A 12,466-nucleotide genomic window follows, 5' to 3' on the forward strand; every position below is an offset into this window, starting at 1 on the left:
GACACAGTAAATTCAAGAAGAAAATGAGCAAAGGATACAAACAGGTATTTCCCCAAAGATGGCATACAGATGACAAATAAACACAAAAAGGTGTCCAATGTCATTAGCCATTAGGGAAATGCAAATTTGAGCTATCCCCACATAGCCCTCAGAAGAGCTAAAATAAAAAATAGCAGTAACAACAAATGCTGATAAAGATGGGGAGAGACTGGATCTTTCATGCATTAAATGGTAGAGCCATTCCAGAAAACAGTTTGGCAGTCTCCTAAATAAGCATACAATTATCATATGACCCAGCAATTGCACACTTAACATGAAAGCTGAAATTCACATAAAAACTTGGGCACAAATGTAATAGTCCCAAACTGGGAAATCACCCAAATGTCCTGCAATGGTTGAATGGTTAAACAAATGGTGGTACCTTCATATCCCTGAATACTGCGCAGCAGTGATAAGGAGTGACCTGTTGATACATGTAACAATTTTGATGAACCTCTAGGGAATTATGCTAAGTAAAAAAATAACCAATTCCAAATTATATATTATTTTGAAAAGATAAAATTTTAGAAATGGAGAACAAATTCGTGGTTTGCGGGGGTCAGGTGAAGGAAGATAAGGTGGTGGATGTAACCATACGAGGGCAACAAGAGGGATCCCTGTGGTGATGGAATGGTTCTTTTTCGGGGCTGCATCAATGTCAATATCCTGGTTGTGATACTGTACTACGGTTTTGCGAGATGCTACTTTTGGGGGAAACTAGGTAAGTGGCGCATAGGATCTCTCTGTGCTCTTTCTTACAACTGCATGTAAATCTACGAGTATCTCAAAACAAAAAGTTTAAATAAAAAAAGATGCAAGATGGTGACCATTGCACACGCAAATGGAATGAATTATAGGAACATTTTTGCAAGGCAAAAAGCAAATCTTGTGACGGTGTGAAAAGGACTTTGCTTATGTAGTTGACAGTAAACTACAAGAGAGGAGGGAACAAAATTGACCAAATATAGGAAGGCTTGGTCACCGAGGGTTGGCCTGCATTACTGAGGGCATGTGGTGGCCTTGAGAGTAGTGGGGAGAAGGGGAGAAAGCCGTGTTCAGCTTTGGAACTTACAGACTCACCTGAGGGAACATTTGCCTCCTGCCTTAGGTAGTTCCATTGAGTCAGGATCTGTTCCAGTCTGCACAATATCAAAGGGACTGGTGGGGGTAGTGTGAGTGTGGACATGTGGATGCCAAGAATCGCCATACATCTCCATTCTTCCTTGGCCCACCAAGAATGAGGTCACTGATTTCAGTGCATGCTCCGTATCAATGGAACATGGGGAACAGCTGCCTGAGAGAATACATTCCAGTAGGTAGAAAAAAGGTGGCCAGATGTATGGGTTGAAAGAACCACCTCACAATCCCATTGGTGGAAATACTTCCAGGAACTTCACACATAACCCTATGCGGTTTCCTCACTTTGGAAGAACACATAACTGACCTTAGGAACAGTCTTCCAAGTCCTTGCTCACCCGTAAGGAAAGCAGTTTCTCTACTTCGTAGGTTTAGAGACCCGATCCCCTATAAGGTTTGCTTCTAAATTGAAGGAAACCACAAACTGTCAATCTTTACAATCCTCAAATTCTCCAGCTTTAGTTCAGTACTCAAGGGAGTCAGTTGGCTGTGGAGAGAGAAAGTGAGAGCCTTTCTGGGGGGATAAAAGGCCCCCAATGACAACAGAGCTTTCCAGAATGAGAAACCATCATTGGAACATGGGTTTGGGCTCAATCCAGGCCTCTGTTGATGTGGGGCTACAGAAACAGAACCAAGAATTCCTGACATGGCAACGACTTTTGCTCCTAAACCACTAGTGAGTGTTCTCCAGTTCTGTGGGAGAGCTATCCCAGACACACTGAAAAAGGAGAAATCTACAAACATTTTGCTGCACTGAAAAGAAAGATTTTTGGCATTGGGAGATTTGGCTCCAGCAAGAAAAACTGCATTGGACATTTCTCTGTCATTTCACAGGAACTCTCGGGAGATTTTGGAGTCTCTCTTGGTGTGAGAAGATAAAAAGGAGACAAACTTTCCTCCGCCCTGCATCTGGTGATGGAGGCCTTCTCAATGCCAAATGACACAAAAGTTCTCTTCCTTGTCTTTAAAAATAAGCTGCTCCTATCGGGATGAGATTCGATGTCTGCAGTTAGGTAAGTTCTATTTCTTTTAGAGATGGTGGGAATGGCTGTGATGTCACTGATAATATCTATGTAGGGCAGTATTTTCTAAAGACACATTGAGTAAAAAGGGTCCAGCGTCAAGGAAGTTGGTAAAAGTTGTATCACCTACTTTTTAAATAGCAAATTAAAGGCCGGGAGAGGTGCATTGTTAAGAAGCCTGTGTAAATTTCTTTAACTTGACTTGTCAAAACTTATTTGATCACACAGCGCTGTCAGGGTATAATTTTCAAAAAGTTAAAAATCATGACTATCCTAGTAACATAGCGAACATATGTCAGACATTTATTTAACGCAAAGGTTTATTTAACTTGTTAATAAGAGCGTGTATCAGTGAGATGCGCAAAGAAGGATGTGAGAAACCCATATACACAGTCAACTGAGAGAGAGAAAATGCTGAAATAAGATTGCTAAACGGCTGAACCCTAAAACAGGTTAAAGTCTTACACAGCAATAAAACTAACTATTGGGGTTATCTTTTTCATTGGACTATGATTGTTTGCATTGGTACTGGACAAAAATCCTTGACAACATCTACAAATTAACCTGTAACTTGACAGAATCTTTCCTTGATCGACAGTAGTAAATAGTAAGTCAAACAGTGGTACATTCCTCTAGAGCAAGGGTTCTCAAAGTGTGCTCCCCAGACCAGCCTCCCCTGGAATCTCGTTTGAAATGCCATGTCTTGAGCCCCACTCAAGACCTACGGAATCAGAAACTCTAGGATAGGACATAGCCCTCTTTGATGTCACAAGCGCCCCGGGGGATTCTGAGCCATATGAAAGTTTGAGAACCACTGATCTAGAGAATTAATTCTCGGGCAGAATAAATACGTTGCCAATACTATGGCATGATTTTGCAAAGATATGTAGGCTTCCTTTTGCCTATTTCTAAGCTTTAAATACATTTTCTTAGCCTCTTTTCCAGTATACTTTGGAAATGTCAATGTACAATGAATAAAAACCATCCAGAATTTTAGAAAAAGGAAAGACTTTATTTCTCTTTCATCCTACTTCAACTAACAGTTCAAGTCGCACCTTCTCCAAGAAAATATTCTGCAATCTCTTTCTTTCTTGGCCTTCTAGAGACTCTTGGATTACAGCTAACTATCCATTTAGCACAGTGCTAATAGTGTTATTTATGTTAACCACATTGAAATCTGCCCGTAAGCAGCAATTGTGACTTAAGCCCCTCTTCTCAATCCAAACTTTGGACGAGATCAGGCACGTTCAGGGTAGTATGGCCGTAGACTCAATCCAAACTTCAATGCAGCTCCAGAATCATAGATTCTCAAGATTAGAAGGTATTTTGACCATTGATTTGTTTAGCTGAGTACGCTATTGGCATTCTCTTATGGATGGTAGGCAGAATTCTAACAGTCTCCAAGATCTACCCCCCACCCACCACATATAAACCTTGCGTAATGCCTGGACACTGAATGTGATGGATTTTACTCCCATAATTTGGTTATGTTATGTGGCACCATTGGCCTTAAGACAGGGAGACTATCCAGGTGGCTTGACCTAATCACATGAGCCTTTTCAAAGCAGTTTCTTCCAAATAGCCACAGAGAGGAAGTCGGACACTCAACACGCAAGGACTCAGCACGCCATTGCTGACTTGAAGATGGAAGAAGACACATGACAAGGAAAGTGGGCAGCCTCTAGGAGCTGACAGCAGCCCCTGGCCCACAGCCAATGAGGAAATGGGGACCTCAGTCTGTTAAAGAACAAAATTCAACTGACTCCATTTGAGGAGCTAATTGGCTTTATTAAGTGACTCATGAATTGGGCACCATCCCTTCTAGCAAGTAGAGATATGCTCCGAGGAGTTGTACAAAATGGAAGGTTTTTTATAGGCAGGAGGGTGGGGCAAGAAAGTTATTAGATTATATCAGGCCAGGACAGATTATTTAGGCGAAGAGACCAGCGGAGTTTTTACCATACGTTACCTCCCTAGTGCTGATCACGAAATCTCATATTGACTGTAGCAATGTCACACTCCCGGAAAAGCCTGGAATAGTAACTGAGTCCTTGATTTGTTGTCCTGGGGAGCAAATGACTCCATTCGGGGGCTTCTTTCTTACTAACAAGCCCTACAACCACAAGGAACTGAATTCTGACAACAAGAATGAGCTCTGAAGTGGACTTTTCCCTAGAATCTCCTGATGAGAATTTGGCCTGACCAACACCTTGATTTCAGCCTTGTGATACGCCGAGCAGAGAACCAACCATGCTGTGGCGACTTCTGGCCTATAAAACCTTAAGCAATTAAATGTATGTTGTTTTAAACCTCTACGTGTATAGTATTCTGTTATTCAGCTATAAAAAAACAAATATGTTATTCTCCCAAGAGGTAAGTGAGCTTCCTCTTGAATACTTGGGGCAACAGGGAACTCATTCTCCACACCCTAGGGCCAGCTGCACTCTTCAGTCCTGCAAGACAGCCCAGTCCTCCTTTGGACACATCCGACTTTCAGAGATTGCTTTATACATGGAGTATCCGTCAATACCCCCTTTATTCCTGTCTGAATCTGTTCCGGCTGCCGTAACAGAATGCCATAGACTGAGTGGTTTATAAATAACAGACATTTATTCCTTAGAGTTCTGGAGGCTGGGAAGTCCAAGATCAAGGAGCTGGCAGATTTGGTGTCTGGGGAGAGCTCCCTTCCTGGCTCACAGCTGGCACCTCCCCCGTGTCTCCTCACATGATGTGAAGGATGAGGGAGCTCTGTGGAGCCTCTTTCATGAAAGCACTAATCCCGTTCACCTGCCAGAGGTCCCCTCTCCTAATTCCACCATCGCATGGTGGGGGGTAGGATTTCTACATAAGAATTTGGGGGGCAGAGCCCATTCAGTCTCTAGAAATCTCTGAGCTTGCTCCTTCTATCCTCAGGATAAGGTAGGTTGTATTAGAGAACATGTCAGCAGACTTTTTTCTATATAGTAAACAATTTTACATTTTGAGAGCCATTCAAGCTTTGTCACAGCTACTCTGTCCTGAAAGCACAGAAGCAGCCCTGGCCGATACGTACAGAAACAGGCACATTTGTGTTCCGGTAAAACTTTATTTATAAAATATGCTACAGGGGCACCTGGGTGGCTCAGTCGGTTAAGCGTCTGCCTTCAGCACAGGTCATGATCCTGGAGTCCTGGGATCGAGCCCCACGTCAGGCTCCCTGCTCAGCGGGGAGTCTGCTTCTTCCTCTCCGTCTGCCCCCCACTCGTGCTTGCTCTCTCTCTCTATAGTGCTCTCCCTCTCTCAAATAAATAAAATCTTTAAAAAAATAAAAAAATAATAAGAAAAATAAAATAGGCTATAGGCTGGATTTGGTCCACAGGCCATGGTTCATCTCTCCTACTGTAGTTTGGCTCTAGAGGGTCTCACACCAGCAACTAACTTTCAATACATAGCTTAGAAGGAGCATATATGCCTTTGACTCCCAAATTCAGTGGCCAGAATTAAGCAGATGGCCCTACCCAGCTATAGAAGCAAGGAAGTATAATTCTACTATGCTTCCAGAAGGAGCAGAGCTGGAACTATCTGCTGAATAATATGAATGACTACCGCAGAGGCCGCATATTAAAGTCACATGTTTGCATGCCTGTCCTGTCCACTACAAAGTAAACCCCTCAAGGGCAAGAACTTTGACTTAGGTACAGACCCAAACAGGTGCAGTAGATGTGTTGTCAAAAACTGATCTCTGTGCTTTGGAGCCAAAATATGACTCGAAGACAGAGTTTGGGATAAAGAGGAGTAACAGCTTTATTGCTTGGCTGGGCAAAGGAGGATGCAGCAGGCCATGGTCTTCAAAAACTGCAAGCCCACTGGGAGGAAGGGGCTGGGTGGGGGGTGGGGGGGTGGCTTATAGGGAAATACAGGGTCTAGCCAGCCTTTTAGTCGTCTTCAGGGTGGTACCAGGTTCCGGAAACAAAAGGCTAAGGAGGGAGGAGGGGAGGTTTGCAGAGGAAAGAAAAAGGTTGCTTTAAAACCAAGGGGCAAAGGAAAAACAAAGCTGGGGGCATCACAATGCCGGATTTCGAGCTGTACTACAAAGCTGTGATCACAAAGACAGCATGGTACTGGCACAAAAACAGACACATAGACCAATGGAACAGAATAGAGAGCCCAGAAATGGACCCTCAGCTCTTTGGGCAACTAATATTTGATAAAGCAGGAAAAAACATCCGGTGGGAAAAAGACAGTCTCTTCAATAAATGGTGCTGGGAAAATTGGACAGCTACATGCAAAAGAATGAAACTTGACCACTATCTCACACCATACACAAAAATAAACTCCAAATGGATGAAAGACCTCGATGTGAGACAGGAATCCATCAAAATTCTAGAGGAGAACATAGGCAACAACCTCTACGACATCGGCCAAAGCAACCTTTTTCATGATACATCCCCAAAGGCAAGAGAAACAAAAGATAAAATGAATTTATGGGACTTCATCAAGATTAAAAGTTTCTGCACAGCCAAGGAAACAGTCAGAAAAACTAAGAGGCAGCCCACGGAATGGGAGAATATATTTGCAAATGACACTACAGATAAAGGACTGGTATCCAAGATCTACAAAGAACTTCTCAAACTCAATACACGAGAAACAAATAAACAAATCAAAAAATGGGCAGAAGATATGAACAGACACTTTTCCAATGAAGACATACAAATGGCTAACAGACACATGAAAAAATGTTCAAAATCATTAGCCATCAAGGAAATTCAAATCAAAACCACACTGAGATACCACCTTACGCCAGTTAGAATGGCAAAAATAGACAAGGCAAGAAACAACAATTGTTGGAGAGGATGTGGAGAAAGGGGATCCCTCCTACATTGTTGGTAAGAATACAAGAGATTGGTACAAACCCTTGAAAGCAGTGTGGAGGTCCATAAAGTTAAAAATTGAGCTACCCTATGATCCAGCACATTACACTGGTGTATTCAAGATACAGTGCGTGAAGAAGAGAAGGGGCCATCACCCCAATGTCTCATTAGCAGCAAGTTCCACACATAGCTAATCTGATGGAGCCGAGATGCCCTTCAACAGACTGATTTAAGAAGTTTATTCTATATAAATGGAGATATTACTCAGTAATCAGAAAGGAACGAGGGTTCTCTAAACATTTGCTTCAACATGGCGGCACTGGAGGAGATAGATGCTTAGATGAACAAGTCAACAGAGAAAGACAACTATCATAGATTATCTCGTATGGAATGCTAAAGGAGCTAGAATGATCAGTAGGGAAGAAAGGGATAAAGAAGGGGGTAACCAGAAGGGGAATGAAACATGAGAGCTTACGGACATGAGAAACAAACTGAGGGCACAGAGGGGAGGGTGGGAATGGGTGAACCATGATGGGTAGTAAGGAGGGCACATATTGCACATGGCACTCCAGTGTATACGCACAACTAATGAATCATCGAGCCTTACATCGAAAACCGGGGATGTACTGTATGGTGACTAACATAATATAATAAAAAATAATTATTAAAAAAAATAATAATAAAAAAATAAAACCAAGGGGCACTTGGGTGGCTCAGTAGGTTAAGCATCTGCCTTCTGCTCAGGTCGTGATCCCAGGGTCCAGAGATCGAGCCCTCTGTTGGGCCCTCTGCTCAGTGAGGAGTCTGCTTCTCACTCTGCCCCTCCCCCTCCTGCTCCTGCTCCCCTACCTGGGCTCGTGCTCTCTCTCTCTCAAGCAAAAATAAAAATCTTAAAAAAAAAAAGATTAAAATGAGTTTTGTTGAAGCATTAGCGCAGCCATTTTGATTTTTATTCAACTTTATGCTTTTTAGCAGTTTCCGATGTGTGTACATAGTCTGATTGGTTGAGAAGGGAATGGAAAGAGGCAGAGAGAAGGGAAAAGGCGTTACGAAAAGGTCAGTGGACTGGGTGGTGATAGTTGTAGTAATGGGGAAAAGAATTATCACTATTGGTAGTGGCGATATTTATGGCGATTATAATGTTAATGCTAGTAGTGATTTTTTTTTAAGATTTTATTTATTTATTTGACTGAGAGAGAGACAGGCAGTGAGAGAGGGAACACAAGCAGGGGGAGTGGGAGAGGAAGAAGCAAGCTCCCAGCAGAGGAGCCTGATGGGGGGCTGGGTCCCAGAACGCCAGGATCACACTCTGAGCCAAAGGCAGACACTTAACGACTGAGCCACCCAGGTGCCCCAGTATGATGTTCTTAAAAGAGTAATCTATACTCCTACATTCATGTTTCCTTCATTCCTCAACTCATTTCAGTTTGGCTTTTTCCACCAAACCCCTGTTCTCCAAGACCACTCTTGCTAAGGTTACAAGTAACCTCCTCTTTGCAAAATTTAAATGACATGTTTCTTTTATTATTATTATTATTATTATTATTATTATTATTATTATTTGAGAGAGAGAAAGAGGGAGAGAGAGAAACCAAGTGCATGAGTGGGGGGAGAGGGAGAGGGAGAATCAGACTCCCTGCTGAGTGGGAAGCCCCACGTGGAACTCAATCCCAGGACCTTGAGATCCTGACTCCAGCCAAAGTTGGATGCTTAACCAACTGAGCTACCCAAGTACCCCTTAAATGACATGTTTCTTAATCCTTATTTTACAGAACTCCTCAGCTATACGTGAAACCACCAAATGCACCACCTTGAAATTTCCAGCTCCCTATGCCCCTGTGACACAGCACTTTCATGGTTCTCCTCTGTGCCTCTCCAACTGCTCTCTGGATTTCCCTACTCTTCCAATCCCTTAAGTAGTAACGTTTCTTAGGACTTTGTCCTCCTCCCTCTGCTCCTCTTTTCACTCTGGATGACCTCACTTACCCACATATTTCCCACTACTGTCTATAGTGCTATCGATTCCCACACTCATGACCCCATCCACGCTTCTTCCCAAGTTGGGAATCATGTCTCCATCTTTCAGTCTCATGCTTTCACCAGGAGGTCCTGCGTATATTTCAAATGAAACACGGCAGAAAACACACTCCTGTCATATCTCAATGGTTACAATAGTATCTGCGTAGTCATCTAAGCCAGATACCCGTGTGGTATTGTTCATGCTTCCTCCCTACTCCCATTTCCGTGTCTAGCCTAAATATTTCTTTCTCTTACTTCCTTGCCAGACCACTGTCCTGGACTATATCCCTATCAACTTTCACCTGGATTACCAAGCAGCTTTCTAACTTATTTCTCTAATTCTTTTGGTATTAAGGTGAAATATTTCATACAGAAAAACGATAGCAATAAATAGAAAGCATACGCAGTTTTATTAAATCTTAATTTGTTATAATATTTCATCTGATTTTTAAGGGGAAGTAGTGATAGATCTGGGAGAAGCCCCACATTACCACCCTAGCTCATTTCCTTCCTCTCCCCCCAGAGGTAACCAGCATCGTGAATTCAGAATTTATCATTAGCATACAAGCTTTAGTTAAATTATTACATTTGTATACCTCCCTAGAACACACAGAGCATTATTTTGGGGGGGTTTGAACTTTACATAAATGGGACCAAACCACACGAATCTTCGAGAAAGTTGCTCTTGTCACTCAGTATTATGTTACAAAAGACAATGTGAAGACACCCCGAGGACTTCAGTTGGGTTTCTATGTTGATATTTCATCCAGTAAACTTGATGAATCCTCATTTGTTTTAATAATTTATCTGCAGCTACTCTTGAATTTTCTATGTAGACTATCACAAATCTTCAAATAAAGACAGGTTGTCTCTTCCTAATCCAATTTAGATACACGTCGTTTTTCTGCACTTTTTGCACCTGCAGCATAAAGCTGGACAGAAGCACTTATTAATGCTTATTGAAAGTCTGACTTTATGAAAGTGTGTCCAAAGTGTCACAATTGAATACACGTTTGCTCTAGGTTTCGGATGGATATATTTCATTGAATTTTATCGAATCCTTTCTCTGTTCCAGTGACATGATCATATGACTATGTTCTTTATGAGTGTTCTATATCACAAGAGGAGATTTTCTGATAGTCAATTATCATTTCATTTTCAGGATAAATTCTACTTGGTTGACGTCTTGAAATGTTCCTGCAATTTGTTTCCATCGGGTAGGGTAAGGCTGTCACCTATGCGAGACAACTGTTTTTGAAATAAGAGCTTATTACTCACTGTTGTTCCCAAGAGGAGAGGGCATGTCACACCATGCAGGGGCCACAGAGGGAAGTACCAGTGTCAGTCGGGAGGCAGAAGGAGTGACGGGGAAATATGGGTGCCAGGCTTTATTCTGGTTTTCATGGGAAGAAATGGGCAAGGCAAGGTAAGCGTGTTAGGATTGGTGAGTTTGAATAATTTTAGCAGGCTCCCGGCTATGGAGAAGGTCCCCAGTTGTCGTGTACCTGACCCTGGGGCGACTTAGGGCAGGGGGAATACTGGCTTGGTGTGTGAGAGGGTAAGAGAGGTGGTTGGAGATATGGCCTATGGATTCGTTGGTTTGCAGATGAAAGACATGCTGGCAGGCAAATTGTTTACTATTTCTAGAAACTGGCTAGCCCTGGGAGGGGAAGTCTCTCTAAGATTAGCAAGGCTCCAAGATGTCAAAACATGGAAATACAGAAAATGCTTAAATATGATTAATACAGTTGAGCTGTTTTTATTTTTTATCTTGTTTCGTTTTCAGTACTGTTGAATTTGATCCGATAACATTTGCTTCATGAGATAGGTCTAGGGTTTTCTTCTCTTATATTTTCCTTCGTAAATTGTGTGTGTGCATGTATGATTGAGGCTTTACTGGGGATCAGGCAGGGCTGGGGCAAGGACCATGCTAGGAGAGCAGGGCCTGTATACCAGGCCAATACTGATCTTCAGGGCAATGCTGGGGAGCTCAGATCTGAGCTCTATAGGTGAGGGGTCCAGTTGGGCACCTCAAAGCAGAGGCAACAGTAAAAGGAAGGAGAGTCTGGTTGTCATTAGTGCAAGAGGGATAATGTCAGTGGGGGGCAGACTTTGCTGAAGAGAAGTTGGGTGTTGTAGGGCTTTAAAGAACCTACGTGGAACAGGGATTTGGGGGAGTAAAAAAGGCTTAAGAAGGCCTGAGGTGAGGATGAGAGGAAAGAAAAGAAGGAGAAAGGAACAACAGGGGTGATTCTGGAGTGCAGGGATGTCCAGCTTTTCTTCAGGGCCTCAGTGGAGCAGTATTGGCCCAATACAGTCCCTCACTCCTCTCTCCTGGCTTAACGGGGCCCTACTTGTTGCCCCACATGGCAGTTAATCTGAACATAGGCCTTGGGAGGAGGCAGCTGGGCCCTATATACGCAGAGATCTTCTTCAGGCCAGTGGGTGATGAAATCTTTCATATTTCACGTATCCAGGCACTCAGGCTCGAATATATGGTGCAGGTCAAGGATGCCCTAAGCAAGGACGTCTGCAAAGGTGATCCTGTCCCCTGAAAATTGTGGCCTCTTCCCTAGAAACTGTGAGAAGAGCTTCATCTTTTTAGGGAGCTCCTCCAAGTACTCACGCTTCAGTTCCTCTAAGTCAGGGTTGATTGGAATTGTCTGGAACCTAGTTCTTCAAAATGGCCACATGAATCTTCTCTTCTGTTTCCCCTCATTAGTTGTGTTTGTGAGCAATGCAGTGAGGGATGGCATTGCTCTGGGTAATCTTGTGAGCTTTATCAATTAAGTAGGGCAGGTTCCGAAAGTCCAGGCTCAACTTGAATGTTTCATTCAGCCATTGGTTTCTGTCATAGTTGGAGCGACCCCCATCACATATTTCTTTTCCTCATAGTTTTGAGTCTGTGTGTTCCAGAAGCAGGTGGATGGTATAAGCCAGCCCATGGGTATCCCAGTAAGCCAAGGTCATGGCCATAGTTCAGCTTTCTGTGGACTCGGGGAATAACCTCAGAGGAGCTGGGCTGGAACTTCATCCTTACAATTTTTCTTTAACTTAGAAAGTATATCAAAATAAAAAGTTTAGGTAGGAGGGAATGCCCCAAAGTCAAAAGTCACAAGAAAACCTACTAAATATATAGTCACTGGTGCTTCGGCTACCCTAAGAGCATTACCTGTATCAGTAAATAAAAGACTTGCATATTTTAACCACTTGGAAACTCACCAAGATTTTGGGCCCTTGTGAGGCAAATAGATGGAATTAAGATCCCTGAATAAAACATAGGCTGTCAAAACTGTGTACTCTGTTAAGAGGTATAGACAAAATATAAATCCTCCAGCAAAGGTTAATGTCTGGATCTGGGATTTGGGTGAAGAAAAAAGTCTCCCTTGAGAATTTAAA

At 42.8% G+C, this 12,466-nt stretch overlaps 1 pseudogene; it reads right to left on the minus strand.

Moving 5' to 3' along the window:
- Positions 1-11,030: 11,030 nt before the first annotated feature.
- LOC103666091 lies at positions 11,031-12,205 on the minus strand (annotated as a pseudogene).
- Positions 12,206-12,466: the final 261 nt, after the last annotated feature.

This window comes from Ursus maritimus (assembly GCF_017311325.1).
Source record: "Ursus maritimus isolate PB19 chromosome X unlocalized genomic scaffold, ASM1731132v1 scaffold_X1, whole genome shotgun sequence".
In the NCBI taxonomy this organism is placed as follows: Eukaryota; Metazoa; Chordata; class Mammalia; order Carnivora; family Ursidae; genus Ursus; species Ursus maritimus.